The following is a 16,677-nucleotide window of genomic DNA, read 5'->3' as shown; positions in this document are numbered from 1 at the left end:
TAATAACCATACACATTTTTTAAGTTGACCAAAAGTTATAAATACCTTTTTAGAATTAGTATCAAAGTAAATACCAAACATTCCACTCACCTTCTTAAGCTCTTGCTTCTTGGGGCTACAGAGCCTTGAAAGACTTGGCTCAGTTGTGCCAGATGTTAGTCACACCTAGGGTTCATTATTTCTCATCAGGGATGAGCTATACCTCCCTGCAGAATTCAGGACCTCCTCAATTACCACCTGTCTCTGCCGAACTAAGATCATCTGGCCCTTCTTGGTCTTCTTTAGCTTCTTTCGCCTCTGGATTCCCATTTTTTCCCTTATAGACTTTCCCTTGCACTCTGTCACTAAACGGGCCCTTTTCATTCAGCATGATTGCCAGTAGTGTTTCTAGAGTATTTTGAGAACTATCCTCTAGGTTTTTCATTGAATACTCTGCTGCCAATTCCAAGTGGGATAGAACAAGCCATAGAAACACAAGATAAATGACAAGTGAAGGAGCCTCAACTCCAAACAAGCACGCAACAGATTCTGATTTCTTCAAGGAGTCTTCTGAATGGTTGAACTGTTCCTTCTCTTGTACTGTTTAAAGAACATGGCCATATATTGAGTCTGAGCATGATCTAATGTATTTCCCCTCTTTTGGGATCCTTTTCTTTTCACTATCTATTAATATTGAGGATCCTTAGAGACTGAGGTGACAAGGCTCAGCTCAGACCATAATGCACTCTGTACCTTCAACTTCCCTTGAGGAATAATGACCAATAATCAAACTATTCCTCCAGTGGTTCATCTTAAGTCACGTTGATGCCCTGGCCCTTTTTGCCAGAAAAAAGTACTCATAGAGATTCCCATGGGATACTAGTGCTGCTTAATACCCTGAACTAAATTTCTGAAGTAGATGAAAGAGAGTGAGAGTGAGAGAGAGACAGAGAGACAGAGAGAGAGACAGAGACAGAGACAGAGGTATGGAGGAGGAGAGGGGGAGAGAGAAAGGTACGGAGGGGTGAAGGAGAGAGGGGAGGTATTTCCTAGGAAAATACACTCAGTAATATTGCAGAACAGTAAATATTTGAACAGAAATACACAACTACCTCAGAAAATATACAAAAGTAACTGTAATCAAAGCATGGAAACTTTCACCAAAATGAATGTTCATATATCAGTGAACTGAGCAATATAATAATATTCAAGCAGTGTTATAGCCTGCATATAGGGCAAAGAAGAATCACAGTAGATTTGTAATCAAAAGGACGATTGATAGCATAAAAGGAAGATTACATTGGAGGAAGCAAAGGATATCCAGGAGGAAATACAAATTTAGACAGTCTAGTTGGAATCTTGCTCTAACTCTAACACAACCCGCAAAATGAATGAGTTAAATGGTTCTTAACTGCCCAAATTGTATAGATTTGTCTCAGAACCTCCAAGCATTCTAGACAAAATTTATGTCCATCTTAAGATTTATTTCTTTCAGTCGGTCTCTCCCTAAACCTGTGCAGTGAATTTCTCTCAGGTCTTATCAAGAGGATGTAACACTTGGGGGCAAAGATGCAGCTCAGGAGGCCTCTACTGGAGGCCAAGATGGAGAAGACCTCCACGGCCACCATGACCTTCCCCTTGGTGCTGTGGTAGACAGGCAGGAAGGTGAACCACACACTGCAGAACACCAGCATGCTGAAGGTCAGGAACTTGGCCTCAGTGAAGGTGTCAGGCAGGTTCCTGACCAGAAAAGCCACAGTGAAGCTGGCCAGGGCCAGGGCACCCAGGTATCCCAGGACAGAGTAGAAAGCGGTGAGGGAGCCCATGTTGCACAGGATGATGATGTGGCCATGTTCAGAGTGTGCATCTATGTCCACAAAAGGAGGGGAGATTCCCAGCAAGAGACCACAGAGAGTCACTTGGATGAGGGTGCAGATGGGGATGATGAGGTTAGGAGCCCCGAACAACAGCCACAGTCTCACGCTTCTCCCTGGATCAGTGAGCGTGAAGACCAGAACCACAGTGATGGTCTTGGCCAGGACCGTGGAGACAGCCACGGTGAAGACCACTGCGAATGTGGTGTGCTGCAGGATGCAGGTGGCTGTGTTGGGATGGCCAAGGAAGAGCAAGGAGCAGAGGAAGCAGCAGGTGAGGGAGATGAGCAGGATATAGCTGAGGGCCCGGTTATTGGCCTTGACAATAGGGATGTCTTGATAAATACCCCGAGGACAGCGGCTGTTAGTGCAGAGCAGCAGAGAGCCATTCAGACCAGAGCCAGGCCCAAGGAGTCTTCATAAGCCAGGAAGCTCTCATTTTTCCTGAGGCAGTGGTTTCTCTGGGTGTTGGCAAATTGATGATCTGCACACCTGACACAATGCTCCATGTCTGGTGAGGAGTGAGAATCACTATTTGTCTGGGTTCCATGTTTCTCTTTTCTCACATCCTCCTCTACTCAAGATGCTCATTTTCCCTGATTCACCAGTTGACCTGTATTACTCTCAATACCAACTAGTATAACTCTCTGTATCAAAATATGTTCACGTGAATTCTCTTTCTTTCACACATTTCTTCTTTCCTTCTTCCCTTTCTCTTTTTTCTGTTTATCTCCCTTCCTTCCTTCCCTCCCTCACTCCCTCACATCCCCCCTCGTCTCTCTCTTTCTTTCCTTCTTTCTTTCTTTCTATCTTTCTTTTTTTTCTTTTTCTGTCTGCGTGTCTGTCTGTCTTTCATCCAGTGCTTGAACTCTGCCCCTAGGAATTTTTCCTGAGTATTCATTCTCAAAACTACCACTCTACCACTTGACTCACAGCTCGAATTCCAGCTCTTTTGGTGCTTAATTTTGGAAAAGATTTTTACTGAGTTTCCTGCTCATCATTGCATCGTAGCTCCATCCTCAAATCCCAATTGCCTGAGTCACTTGGATTACAGGTGTAATATATAATTACCTAGCCATCCTGCTACGTTCTTGACAGGTCCTACCACTCTGGCTCTCTGCTACTCATTCAAGAAATAATGGAAAATATAGAATCAGCCCAAGCACTTCAATTTAAAAAGAAGGTTTAATCCTCAACTCAACCTACTACTTACCCCAAACATAAACTTCCTGAGCATTTGGTCTATGGGAGGAGGAATTGGGGAGGTTGGAAGGAAGGGATGGTAAGAGAAAAACAAAGGAGGAGGCAACAATACTCAATAAGAAATGTACTCATTTCCTTACCTATGTAAGTGTAACCCCTCTGTACAGGATTTTAACAATAAAAATGTATTAAAAACAGAACAATGCTCCTCCACTGATATGAGAGGATCTCAGAAAGCTCAGCTTGAGAAGGGAGAAGAGACACGAAATGGAGATGGTGAACTACTTCTGAATCAATGATAATTGAGTAATTGCTAGTCAACCTAGTGCCAGTGTCAGATATGGAGTGATCATAACAAAAAAAACCCAAAAAAGCCCCAAAGCCCCTTGTATTATTAGGTGTGCTAAATAGAAAATAACATTCAATTAGGAAAGAGTTGCAATGAGAATTCACAAATGAAAGTCTGTGTTACATCCACAATTACATTTAGATTTGCATGTCATTTCAAAGATCAACAACTAATCCTTGATATTTTCTTTTTATATACTTTCTTTTAATACAAAAACATATGACTGAGGAGATGGGAACAGGGTCTTGTAATGGAGGGGCAGTGGGTTGTTTCTTCTAAGGAGAAGTATGGTTAACGGTAGTCATAGAAATTTGGGTGAAGGTGCATGTGTGTTCCTGCTGTTTTAGTGTATATCACTCCACTGGTTTGGATGGACTGAAGGTTAACAAGGAGAGATGGGGAATTTCTCTATAAGTCAGAGACTCACCTGTCCCATTAGAAATCTCATTCTCTGGGCAAAGAATGCAGTCAAAACAACAGGTAGCATTTCCCTCCAGAGAGGCCTTCCTGAATCCAGGACCACAGTTCTCAGTGCAGACAGACTGAGGAGTCTGGGAACATTCAGATGAAGGGTAGTGACTATTCATCCTTTTACCTGACATCCCAGACACTCCAGTACTTTAAGGGAAAAGATCATCAAAACACAAAATCTTTAAATACATACAACCAATGAATTGACTGAGCCTTCTTACAGTTTCATGTAACATGACCTGAAGAATATATGGGGCCTAGACATCCAGCCCTTCAGTCTATCAGGAAGTCATGGAGCCTTGAAGAAGTGGATGTTAATTCTAGGAAATTAGGAAATGGGAGTTAACCCTGCATCCCATTCTTGTATCAGGTGATGATGTGTTTTCTCTCATGAGAAGAACATCATTCAGGGAAATTTTAAATCCACACTCTAAAGCACGGCTAAGTTCTTTGAAGGTGCTGCTGTACCAAGGGTTATTCACATCTTACTCTCTTGACTTCCCAGGGTTATTCACATCTTACTCTCTTGACTTCCCAGCTGCCATGAGGTGGGCGAACTTCACTGGCAGATGTTCCTCTCATTACAACCTGTGTCAACACAGATCCAAAAGCAACAATCTACCCAAGCATGGTCTGAAATCTCCAGGCAGAAGCAAAGCAAGCCCTTCTGCCTTCTCATTTGATTCCCTCAGGTATTTGGTCACAGTGTTGGAAAGATGATTCACAGGTGGCATTTAGCTTTTTTGATATTCAATATGCAAACATAGAACAACATATTGATAATGAAATGTTCCCCTATTCCCTCCATGAATCTGTTAGTAAGAAACTTCCAGAAGCAGGAAGGTGAAATGTACACGACTGAACCATAGTTTTATTGAACAACCTTTAAAGAAAGGGTAAGCTTATTGCTTATTTATACATAGATTATGACATTATGCTTAGAAACAACCAACTCTGGGGGAGAAATAGGATGTGGTGGCACTGATAACAAGCATTGTGATTGTAACCTGACTAAGTATATTGCAAGCTCTTTCTACAACTACTTCCTAATAACAATACTTTTTTTTTTTTTAAAGGAGAGAGTACCAAATGTACTAATGACCCACCTTGGTAATTCCTATGGGCCACTCTATCAGATTTTCAAACAAAATCAGTTGTTTACCATGTGGCCTAGATGGAGAAAACTCGCCAACTTTCATCCTTTGTCCCAGACCTTCTGGAAAATTCCAAAAGCTCTTAATGTCATACTCTGCCTCCAATTTCTTTCCTCATTCAAAACCACTTGGTCTCCAACAGGATTGGTAAATTGGATCTTCTTCAAAAAGGGATGCAGCTAAAAGGGAAACATTATAGTATGGTGAAGTGCTTCCCAGTGTTATCACAGAACCCCAGAACAATGGATTACTCTTCATTCCCATCCCCTGATTCAGGCACACCACAGGAATCCAACCAACTGTATCAAATGCAGGCCCACAGCAGACTAAAGTTTTACCAAGCTCTAAAACCTGGGTATCCAGGATGGGATGCAGAAACTCAATTTCAAGGGAATGCAACTCCAGCTACATCTAACAAAATAATGAATTTATCATATGACAGACCTCAAAGACTCTCAATTGCATTCCAATCACTCATTTTATGATTGTGATCAGAGAGTCAGTCTGAAATAAGGTGAATAATATACTAAGTAGGATAGTAAAATATTTATGACAAGTATGAAAGACTACCGTAAGCAAGACAGAGTTCATTGTGGTGTGTGTGTGTGTGTGTCTATCCTGTGACTCAAACTCAGGGCTTAGGCACTCAAATTGAGGTGGTTTTATTTTCTTTTCAAAGTATGCATTCTATCCATTGAGCCACAGCTCCTCTTCTGGCTTTTTGATAGTTAACTGTAGTCAGGAGTGAGCCACAGGTGTGAGCCACTTGTGTCCAGACAATATTAGGTTTTCAAGAATTAGTCACCTTGATCTGTTATTTTAAAAAGTTACAAGGACAATTTGGATATATTGAAAAGGGGATGGCTTTTTCCACACATAGTGAGGATGGGGACAGAAGACACAGCACTTCCTTTTCATGGATGCAGCATTCTTCAAGAACATTGTCTTCACAGCTCTACATTCACTCATGTAGAGTATGACAGGCCCAATGTTTCTTGTATTTTGCAAAATAAAGCCAGATGACCTAGTTGCATCTGCTATGAAAGCTTCTGTAGAAAGACTATGCCTAGAGTAGGTCACCCAAAACCCAAGCCATTACCTGTGAAGAGAGAAATGCCCTTGGTTGACCATTGTGCACTGGTGGCTCTTCCATGTGATGAAAAACATCTGGTGGAGGGCGTGGGCCAAGGCATACACAGCAGTATAGATGTTGTAACTCTCTTCTGATATAGTCATGTCAAAAATATGCCTCAGCAACCAATGGAGTGTGGCATTGTATGAACACTGCCCCAAGTCTCTGCAGTCAGACTTCATCAGTGGGTTATAAACAGACTGAATCCATGACGTGGGAAGGGAATTATTTCCTAAGTTATTTGACAACGTATCTGTCAGAATAAAATTGGTGAAGAGAGAAGTGTTTCTATGATGATGAGAGAAGGTGAGAAATGCATGAAAGGAGTGGATCAGAAAATATCTTTTACCAATGGTGGCGTCATCATAGGGTGAGTTCATGACCCAGGCTTTCCTTGTAATGAAAATGTGCCCAAATTTAACAATAAAGCTTAGTAGAAATTTACTGTCCCCATAAATGATAATCACATTGGTTGATGAGTCCATTAGCTGGCGATACTTCGATAGATCATCTGAGTAATCTGTAAAGGCATTGTAAGGGATCATGTTCTCAAAGGCAAAACAGACTCTACTCTTGCCCATCTCTTCTCTCAATTCTGAGAGGAACCACACACCATAGTTGTCTTCAGTGATGAACAGTCCCACCCAGGTGCAGCCGAAATGAAGCATCAAAGAGACCATGGCCAGGGCTAGATCTGAGTCTTTGGCTGCCATCTGATAGACAGTCCCAAACTTTCCATGATCACTCAGGAGAGGATCAAAATCCCCATAAGTGAACTACAGGGAAAAAATGAACACAACACCAGGAAGAGGATGGTAATAGGCAAGTCTCAGTCCTGATGTGAGCTAACCAACAACTGGCAAATGTGGGAGCAAAAGTTTGCTTATCCCATTTGCAAAGTCATCTCCCATGTTTCAAGCACGCTGCATCCCTGTATGGATAAGGCTCAGATCTTTGGGTCATCCTTTCCTCTCTTAAAACTTCTCCTTTTATTTAGAGCAAAGAAAATGTGTATGTTCCACCCACTTGTGGAGTCTTTTCTCTGTGAGATTATGCATTTGGAAGGGTTGGTGATAATACCTCTTCAGCCTGTCCAGGACAGAGTCCATGTGGACATAGTTTCACATCTGCCCACTTCTCCCAGCCTTACCTGTGGAAGTTTGTAGAGGTCCAGCAGTGTCCCGATTGGAACAGATGTGCTTGAGGTTCCTGTGAGTCCTGCTAAAGCTTTGCTGTCTCTTCTGCAGGTGTAATTGGGGCTGTTTTTATTTTTCCCAGACAGCCAGGTGAGTGGATCCTCTAACAGATCAGTACCTGAGTAATGTGCACTATAAATCTCAAACCCCAGAGTCATGTTGGGTAGCAGATGGGGATTCTTGTTGATCTCTTCCACAGCCAGCAGCAGGGTGAGAAGCAATTGGTATTTCTTTAAGTTGATCCTGCACAAAGGTCACAAATTTTGGGTAGGTATATGCTTATCACAAATGATTAACTGCAAATCTCATGACTTCTTTTTGAATCAAATGCTTATTGATCTAATAATCCAGAATAAACTAGAAGCACTGTTTGATGCTAGCACCCAAGCATCTGCTAGAATAGATTAGTAAAAAATGAGATTTGTGAAGCTCAGAATATATAGAGAGGTATTCATCCATCTACATATCTTAAGATTAAGGGACCATGCAGAAAAAGCATTTGACAAGATCCAACATTCCTTTATGATGAAGGTTCTGGAAAAATTAGGAATCTGTGGAACATTCTTCAATACAATAAAGGCTGTACATGACAAACCTACAGCCAGCATTATACTTAATGGTAAAAAACTAAAGCCATTTCCCCTTAACTCAGGAACAAGGCTGTCCACTCTCTCCACTTCGCTTCAATCTAGTATTAGAATGCCTAGCTACAGCAATAAGACAAGATGCAAAATAAAGGGGATCTAAATAGGGAAAGAAGAAGAAAAACTCTCCCTCTTTGCATATGACATGGTCTTGTATTTAAAGAATCCCATAGACTCCATTCCCAAATTACTCAATCTGATTCACAACTTTGGCAAAGTAGCAGGGTATAAAATTAACCCTCAAAAATCAATGGATTTTCTGTATGCCAACAATGAGAAAAGTGTGGCTGAAACTAGGAAAGCAACTCCACCTGTAATAGCCCCACAAACAATAAAATACCTAGCAATTAACCAAAGAAGTGAAGGACCTCTATGATGAAAACATTAAAAACTAGAAAAAGGAAATCAAAACAGAACTTAGAAAATGGCAAAAACTTTCATGTTACTGGATTTGAAAGATCAACATCATGAAAATGGTAATACTTCCCAAGGCTATCTACAAATTCAATGCGATCCTATCAGAATTTCAACCTCATTCTTCAAGGAAATAGAAGAGGCAATCCAAAAATTCATATGGAACAATAAAAGACCCTGAATAGTAAAAATGATCCTTAACAGAAAGAACACTGCTGGAGGAATATCAATACAAAATTTCAAACTCTACTATAAAGCCATAGTAATCAAAACAGCTAGGTACTCTAACAAGAACAGATCTCAGGACTAATGAAATAGAACTGAAAACCCAGAAATGAACCTACAGATCTATAGCCATCTAATCTTCAATAAGGGAGCTAAAAAGTAGAATGGAAGAAAGACAGCCTCTTCAGTAAATGATGCTGGCAAAATTGGTTAACTACTTGTAGAAAACTAAAGCTAGATCCCTATATATCACCCTGCACCAGAATCTACTCCAAATGAATCAAAGACCTCGGAGTCAAAGCAGACACTCTGAAAACATTACAGGATGGAATATGAGAAACCCTAGGTCTCCTTGGCACAGGCCAAAATTTTTTAGTAGAGGCCCAGAAACACAAAAAATCAAAGAAAGGTTGGACAAATGGGATTGCATGAAATTGCAGAGCTTCTGCATGGCAAAGGACACAGCTAGAAAGATCAATAGAAAGCTCAAGGATTGGGAGAAGATCATCACTAGCCACACAACAGACAAGGGTCTCATATCTAAATTATACCTTGAACTCAAAAAATTAAATCCCCCAACAACAAATCTTTAAAGAAACAACTGCCAAAGAAACAAGTGGGCTAAAGACTCAAAGAGAAACTTCTCTGAAGAGGAAAGAAGGATGGTCAATAGAAACATGAAGACATGCACAACCTCTCTCGCCATAAAAGAAATGTAAATCAAAACAACAATGAGATACCACCTCACTCCAGATAGAATGGGTATAATCAAGAACTCTAATAACAACAGATACTGGAAGGGATGTGGACAGAAGGGAACCTTACTGCATTGTTGGAGGGAGTGTAAACTTATTCAACCACTTTGGAAAGCAGTATGGAGGTTCCTCAAATGACTCCACATAGAGCTCCCCTATGACCCAGCAATTCCACTTTGGGGCATTTACCAAATGCTTACAAACAAGACCATAATAAAGCTACCAGCACGACTATGTTTATTGCAGCATTATTTATTACAGCTAAGATATGGAACCAAGCCAGATGCCCCTTAGTAGATGAATGCATCAAGAAATTGTGGTATATATACATAATGAGATTCTATGCCTCCATCAGAAAGAATGACATTGCTCCAATTTTTAGGAAGTGGAAACGCTTAGAAAAAATTATATTAAGTGAAGTAAGCCAAGCCCAAAGAAACATAGGTCCCAGGGTTTCCCTTATTTGCAATATCTAGTATATGTCTGAGTCAAGCAGAAAAGGTCAGATAAGTTGATGTGAGGGAAATGAACCCTAAGATATGGATTCATGTGTTTTTTTCTTTCATGTGATTGTTCCTAACACATTTATAAGATTATTTCTTTGTTGCTTTGTATGTCCCTCACCCACAGTACAACTCCTTCTTTCACTTTATTTCATAATTTGTGGAGGGGAAGGGGAAAAACAAATCGTTTAAGTAGGGATACAGGTGGACCCATTGCAACAATGAGATGCACAAGTCCTTATGTCGAAAATGGACTTTACAACTTCCGTGCGGGGGTGGAGGAGAATTGGGGGATGGGGGGAGCATAAGAAGGGATGGGAAGTGGAAACAAAGGAGGAGGCTACAATGCTTGATAAGAAATGTACTCATTATCTTGCCCATGTCGTTGTAACCCCTCTGTACAGTATTATCACAATAAATAAAGAAAAGTAAAAAGAAAAAGCCAGAAATAACATTAAAAAAAAAGATTACGGGACCAAAGTCATTGAGCACAAAAAGAAGCTGGATAAATTATGGGAAAAAAATGAGTCCTAGAGAAGGCAACTTAGAAACATATGATTTAGAAACACAGGGCTACTATCTTTACTTCAAAGAGAGACGACAGGTTGCATTGCTTCCTGAGAGATGCATTTCTCATCATATGAAATAGCAGTTGTCTTCTTGTATGTACGCCTTCCTCCAAGATGCTCCCCCAAACTTTAGCAACATCCTACCCCAAATATAGACAACAGCACACCTTCCCTCAAGGATAATCATCTGGAAAGAATGCCCAAAACATACAGAAACTCAGAAAGTGTAACACCAGCAGTGATTAGAACAAAAGTGAGATACCTACGTTTGCATAACTTTGAAGTCAGAACTCCTTCCTTTACCATATGAATACCCCTGGCAGCCCAAGAGCTGTGTGTCTCTCCTCAGTTAGAGTGTTTCTTTGCCTTTCTGCTTCCTATTTTTCTACCTGCTTGCTTGTTTGCTTCCTTACTCAGTAAAGCTCTGCCACATTTTCTTACTGTTGTGATTGTCTAGAATTTTTTTTCTGTGATCAAAGTCCAGGATCCCAAGTGAAGAGTCCCTACTTTTAGAGGGAAACTTCATTAACCTTCATCTGATTTGGTGACCCTGCTGGTTGGTATTCCAGGTGTAATAGAGTTCTGGTGTCCACAGCTCTGACTAAGGCACACAGATGTTGCCACTGCTAGGCAGAATCCACTCACAAGGCCATTCCCTGTGGAGGAGGCATATGTTCCCCCTGTGCACCCAAGAGGAGGCATACTTGGACCCATGACTCATTAAAGTTCTCTAGAAGTTTTTAGAACCACAGAGTATTTGTCACCAAAATTGCCTTTGGTTTTCTCTGGTACTGAAGTGGTTTATCACCTCTCAGCTGATTTCCCTCAAGGCCTGCGCTCCCTCTAGTGGTGCCATTGTGGAAGTCACTACAGACTCAGGAACACTGAAGCCTGCCTGGAATTTCTGGAAAGACAGGCACAAAGCCAGACCACTGGTGTAATTCAGAGACATTTCAAAGGCCAGATAGTATCACATGCCAATATGAATCAAGAATGTTCCAGAACAATGAGTTCTCCTAGCATTCATTGTAATCATTTTGGGGAAATTCTCATAGAATCTCAACTCTCATGGATGTTTGCTGATGTCCTTGTGTACAATTTAACTCTCGGGCTTGACAGCTAGAAGGTCAGTAATACTAAATATGAATTAGGAACTGGTGGCTAAGGCCTGTAATTATAACTACTAAGGAGGCTGATATAGGAGAACTATGTTTTGTAGTCACTTTGGCCAGGAATGTCTGTGACAGTCTTATGTGCAAGCAACTCAAGAGAAGCTGGTGCAGAGCTGTGGGTCAAGTGGTAGAGTGCCAGCCATGACAGAAAAAATGCTAAGGGACAGCCATCAGGACTTGAGATGACGCCTGAGTATCAGAGTATGTGTGAACATGCACACACACACACACACACACACGCATGCACACACACACACACACACACACACAAACCCACAGCCCAATTAGAGAATGGACAGAGAAGAGGATAGCTCTGACATCTCCCACCTCCCATGGGGTACGTTTCTAATGCTGGCTTTACACATGAGCCCCGTCTTTCTCACTCACTTCCTCACCAGGTTCAGTTGGCTTCACTATCCCTCACATATCTCTTATTTAATAAAGTATTCCTCTCCTAAACCAACCTCAAACAGGATGTTTCCACACAACTTGTCTGAGAAGATTCATCCATGACTTCTCTAGTTTACAGAGAATTCTGTAGATCTGAAAGTAGTGAGGTATCCTGGGTCAAATGCATGAATTAATGTGTGTGTAAAACATGAAAAAGTCAGGCACCTTTGCTCACGCCTGTCATTCTAGTTACTCAGGAGGGTGATATCTGAGGATCAGGGTTCAGAGCCAGCCATTAGAGTTCATGAGACTCTTAGCTCTAATAAACCACCAAAACATTGGAAGTGGCACTGTGGCGCAAGCAGTAGAGCACTTGCCTTAAGCTGGATAGCAGAGGGGCAGCATTGAAGGCCAGAGTTGAAGCCCCCCATTACTGCCAATATATATGAAAAAAACATTCAAATATAGTTTAGGAAGTTATGAGCAAGGAAAAATAAAGAAGCCTGGAAAGATGTTGGAGGACAAGGAATGGAAGCAGAGCTTCTGGGAATGACATGGGACACAGGTCAAGACATGAACATCAGGGCAGACGTTTACTTACATTAGTTAAGGGGAAAAAATCAAACATGTCTTGAATCTCTTATTACTGATATGTCCAGCAGCTCCCCACTCCCAGAGCTTTGCTGACATGAAATAATCCCAGAAGCAGAAATTGCATGTCTATCCTAACAAAGGTTACTATGAAGGAGGTCCAAACACTGGTCCTGTTTTGAAAAGTGTAAAGTAGAGAATTGATTGAAGATTCCCTGGCCTTTGCACTATGGATGGGGACATTGCTCTTTAGTGTCTGTATGGACTCTTGGTCACCCCATTGACCCTGAGTAACAGTGATGAGTGGAGGAGACACAGTGATGTGGTGGGGTGGTCGGACATCTCTGGAAAGGGGAGTGGAGAGGAAGACAGACAGAAAACTCTGTACCCTTGGATGAAAAAACGATATTCATTCAGGAAAATCTGAAATGAAGTAGAGCTGTTGTAGTGAGGGCAATGTAGAAGATGCAGAGGACATCAGTGATTGTGTCCAAACTTCCCCCACCTCTGACTGTAACCCAAAGAGAAAATTCACAATTTAAGGAAAGCCAAGAAATCACTTACTGAATGTTCTGTTGCTGCAGGGTAGGGTCATTCAAGCTTTGAATGAACAATGCCCAAGAATAGAGGGGGTAAAATCCAGCAATGACCACATGTCCCCTGCTGCATACCACAGATTTCTCTGTGCAAATCTGTCTGCTGTCTTCAGAGGAACTGACCAGGTGTGGATGCTGGAGAAGCAGTGTCAGAGCCATAGGAAACATTGTTGCTGCTTTTACCTGGAGCTGTGATTCTGGATGCAGACTGTGATTTCTGTGTCAGGCAGGTGTCTAAATGGATCTTCAGTTTTTTGTGGCTTCTTGTTACCTGGATGGCCTCCACTGTCCTAGAGGAATACAGAGCCCATTCTGCCCTCTGTCTCTGCATCTGGGGTCCGGCTTCAAGGTCAAAACAGAAGTAAGAAAACATGTGTACAATCTTCCTCTCCACTCCCTCAGGACCTTGATTTCATCCAAGACTGTAGATAATGAAACTCCAGGAATAGATTCCTTTCTTGTTGAATTGTTCACAAATTTGTTTGAAAGCAAAAAGTTGAACAGAAAAAGCACAACCAATCAAGGGTCACTAGGGATGAGGGGAATGGATAACACCAGAAAATGCCAAGTGAAGTTCAAATGGTCATAGAGCGCCTGGCCAGAAAAGGCCCAATCAGAGTTATTGGAGCACTGTCAAACTTAAGGATGGACAGCCTCACAATCCAGGGCCAAGTGATCCACAGTTTGCTGAAATGAACCATTCAGGTTTCGATACCAACTGCACAGGCATAAGTATCCAGAAGTGGTCAATGCATTTATTTACTGCTGCTGGTGTTACAAACAGTCTCCCTGAATTCAACTATTACAGATCAATACTTCAAGGTCAATACACATATCCAATTGGATATTTGCACTCTGAACTTTGAACTTCTTCAGTGCTTGCATGTCATTGACCATCAGACTGCACCTATCAATATATTGTGGTGGTCCACTGTTGGACAGAGATGTTCTATGATCTGTTACTTTCTGGGAACATAGCAGTCTTGCCCACTGAGAATCCTGGTAGCTGTGGGTGTATGGATGGGTCTTGCTCTGCTGTGTCCCCATCATGTCCAGAGTGCTCTGGTAATTCTTGTTACCACTTGTACAACTATGTGATGCCAGCTCTGTCCATGTCTCCCTACCTGTCTTCTCTATTAGTTCCTCATAATAGAATTGAAACCAAGGTCACAGCCTAGGGTCCTGCTCTGCACAGACTTCACCATGGTGGCCGGTTATGTGATTTGGCTGCATATATTTATGGGGAAGGGCTTGGCAAATGTAAGTTGGAAATGTAAGGATGCAAATGCTATTTGGTGTTGGTAGCCAGCAAGACCTTGCAAGAGCACCATTGCTGGGGCCTAGCCTGACTTGGGTTCTGAGGTAGAAATCTTTGTTGCTTCTATACCCAGGATTACCAGTATGAGCCACCTGTGGCTGGCTCAGAAGAGAAACATTTATCCTGTTCTCTTCATCTATTACTCTATTTCTGTTAAATCTGCCCAAGAGAACAGCCCCTCCCCACATCCCCTTCACCTGCCTGAAACCAGTAATCACCTGTCAGTCACCTGACTGTGATTCAGTAGAGGACCCCACACTCTGTGTTCACTTGTTCATCCACAGAAGTCACTTCCTGTACCACCCTGGTCAAGCCTCCATAGGACAGTGAGAATTTCCCCAGACTCTGTAGTCATTTCCACATCCGCTGTGGTCCTGGCTCAGCACAAGTCCCCTTCTCTCTCTTTCTCTTTTTCTCTTTTTCCTTTTCCTCTGTCTTTTCCATGCTCTTCCATCTCCTGCATGTAGGCAGTTTGCTTTTTCTGCCTGAACCATGTATCAGGTTTTCTTGGTGGCGAAGCTAACAATTTCTACTTCATTGTCACTAATATCTACTCTAGTACTGTAAGCCTTCTTCTCCCTACATTTCAAAAATGAGAGAAAACTTGGGGATCTATGTTGGGTGTTATCCATCTCTCTCTACCTGTCAGTCTCTCTGTCTGTCTGTTTGTCTGTCTGTCTGTTTGTCTGTCTGTCTGTCGGTCTGTCTGTCTGTATTGTCAATATGTTGTACAGAGGTGTTACCATTATGTAAGTCAGGAAATGAGTATGTTTATGTTTTTATAATGTTACTCAGTTTTCCCCTCTCTTCCCCATCCACAAGTTGTAAGCTTCATTTTTCACATGGTGTCCAGTATATACCACTGCTGCATTTGTCAGGGTGATTAACTGAACACGATGATCTCCACTTTCCCGTATTTCTGACTCAAACATATAATTGCATGCTCAAGACACCATTATGTCTGTATTACTCAATTCACTTTTTCCATTCATGTGTTGATTGGAATGGAGTGTGGTTCTGAAACTCAGCTTCTAAGTAGTGTCATGATAAACACTCATCATATATAAACATAAACATAACAAACACCACTATTTGTGTGTGTGTAATGTGCATATAATAAAATATATCTTTTGTCATATTATGTTACCAACGGTGTTATAACATATTTTTTGGCAACATCTTCAATAGCGTCTGCTATTATTAAATTTCTTTTCTTTTTTATATTTTATCTCATTTTTTCTATATTTTTTATTTTAAAACTTTTTTTATTTTGAAAATATCATACAGAGGGGTTACAATTACATGGGTAAGCTACTACCTTCCTTCCTTCCTTCCTTCCTTTCTTCTCTTCTGTCTTCTTCCTCTTTCTTTCTTTCTTTCTTTCTTTCCTTCTTTCCTTCTTTCCTTCTTTCTTTCTTTCTTTCTTTCTTTCTTTCTTTCTTTCTTTCTTTCTTTCTTTCTTTCTTTCTTTCTTTCTTTCTTTCTTTCTTTCTTTCTTTCTTTCTTTCTTTCTTTCTTTCTTTCTTTCCTTCTTTCTTTCCTTCTTTCTTTCTTTTATTTTTTATTGTGAAAATTCCATACAGAGGGGTTACAATTACATGGGCAAGATCTTGAGTACATTTCTTATCAAGCATTGTTGCCTCCTCCTTTGTTTCCCCTTCCCATCCCTTCCCCTTTCCACACCCCCCTACTCCACTGCCAAAGTTGCAAAGTGCGTTTTTCCACATAATGTCTTGTACATCTAATTGTTGCAATGCGTCCACCTGTAACTCTAAGCAATTTGGTTTTTCCTTTACCCTCCACAAATTATACCAACATCAAATACAGTGATATATGCAAAGTAACAAAGATATCATCTTATAAATATGTTGGAAACAATTGCAAGAAAGTAAAAAAACCATTGAATCCTTACCTTGGGGTTAATTTCACCAAACATCAACTTGTCTGACAGTTTCTGTTTGTGTCAGACATGTACTAGTTATTGCAAAGAAGGGAAACCTTGGGACCTATGTCTCTTTGGGCCTGCCTTACTTCACTTAATACAATTTTTCCAAGTCTTTCCATTTCCTAACAAAGGGGGCAATGCCATTTTTTCTGTTGGAGGAATAGAATTCCATTGTGTATGTATACCACAGTTTCTTG

General features: G+C 41.2%; 1 pseudogene; it reads right to left on the bottom strand.

The window, feature by feature from the left end:
* Nucleotides 1–1,454: 1,454 nt before the first annotated feature.
* On the bottom strand, nucleotides 1,455–14,264 carry LOC122119607 (annotated as a pseudogene).
* Between the last annotated feature and the right edge of the window lie 2,413 nt (nucleotides 14,265–16,677).

This window comes from Dipodomys spectabilis, unplaced genomic scaffold, assembly GCF_019054845.1.
Source record: "Dipodomys spectabilis isolate Male_0828 unplaced genomic scaffold, ASM1905484v1 ptg000173l, whole genome shotgun sequence".
Classification (NCBI taxonomy): Eukaryota; Metazoa; Chordata; class Mammalia; order Rodentia; family Heteromyidae; genus Dipodomys; species Dipodomys spectabilis.
The sequence above is the reverse complement of the archived record's forward strand: the minus strand, read 5'-3'. Positions and strand labels throughout refer to the sequence as shown.